The 1,324-nt window shown below is 40.6% G+C and overlaps 1 non-coding gene across 1 annotated transcript; it reads left to right on the top strand.

Annotated features, from left to right (window-relative positions):
• The first annotated feature begins 949 nt into the window (after positions 1-949).
• On the top strand, positions 950-1,043 carry LOC133713207 (small nucleolar RNA Z101). Its single transcript, XR_009847876.1, has one exon. It is a non-coding gene; the product is annotated as a small nucleolar RNA Z101 (small nucleolar RNA).
• Positions 1,044-1,324: the final 281 nt, after the last annotated feature.

The following is a 1,324-nucleotide window of genomic DNA, read 5'->3' as shown; positions in this document are numbered from 1 at the left end:
TGGCTGTTTTGGATTAATGTGTGGAAGGGGGTTAAAAGGTTCATCTTGATGTTGGTGGCGAGTTTGTATCGTGATATTAGGGATTGTTTACATTTCATTGTAGCCTACGGATATGGACGTGAAGTTTGGTTAGGGGTTGAGCCCTTTTGGCTCATGGATGTCATTAATAGTGACGGACCCATGATTATGGATATTGTTAGGAATATGTGTCGTGGTGTTGAGACCACGACTGGTTATTCCATTGCGTTGTAATCTTTTCGGTGATTAATGAATTTTTCTTCTTCTAAAAAAAAAAATGTAGTGGAGAATTCGTTGTACACATGGTATGGGACACGACATGGAAGGGGGTTAGGGTTTAGGGTTTAGTTTAGTTAGGAACACAGAGGAATGACCACACCTGATCACTAACCTTTAACCTAATCGACTAAACCGCTAAACGAAGATAGATGACCTCGATCACCAATTCACTCTCTTCTCCACTCTCCAGATCTTCTTCTGTTCTTCATCTAAATCCTAGATCCCCTCCCCGTCAAAGATGAGCTCGTCTGGGACAACGGCACGCCGTTTCCCGAGCCCTGTATCGATCGCATCGCTGACACCATCGGAAGGTACGGTGACTAACGTGTGATGTTACAGTGAATCCCGACAGGTTTTGATCGCTTTCAATCCGTTTTCCACTTCCAATTCCCCCCACTTTCATGTTTCTATATTTGGTTGTAGTTGAATTGGTTTTAGGAATTTGTGGATTTATGAAAGAAAGTGAAGTGACAATAAAAATTCATATCTTCAATTCGCTGACTTACTTTGAATTGGATGTGGTTCTGATCACAGCCAATTGGCTGTGATGTTACTCTGAATTGGCTGTGGTTCTGATCACTTTCTTTCTCATTTTTCCATCTCATTCATGCACACATATGGATCTCAAGTTTCTGTCTTTCTTTTCTTTTAATCTGGGCAGCTGATGAGTCTCATGGTATTGTGGGTAATTTGCGTCTGAATATTCAATGATGTTTTACTTTCACCTTGGAGAACTGATGCCCAAGTTTTTTTTTTTTTTTTTCGATTTCCAAGTTCTATTGAGTTTTTGTTATTTTGTGGGATTATCTTTGTTGTAGTGCTCAATTTTGATATATGAAGTCATTGTTTGCTTTGTTGGCTAAAGTTTTGATCGTCACAGCTGCATCCTGGAATGATTGAAATCTGGAAATTTTGGATACCTGTTAAGTACTTGAGTACTTAATTGTGGGCAAAAAAAAAAAACAGAGAGAGAGAGTCGGGTATCCTGAATTGGGCCCGGGCCCGACCCGATCCCTGTCGGTTTCGG

Source organism: Rosa rugosa, chromosome 5 (assembly GCF_958449725.1).
Source record: "Rosa rugosa chromosome 5, drRosRugo1.1, whole genome shotgun sequence".
NCBI classification, from domain to species: domain Eukaryota; kingdom Viridiplantae; phylum Streptophyta; class Magnoliopsida; order Rosales; family Rosaceae; genus Rosa; species Rosa rugosa.
This window is presented reverse-complemented; position numbering and strand designations above follow the sequence as displayed.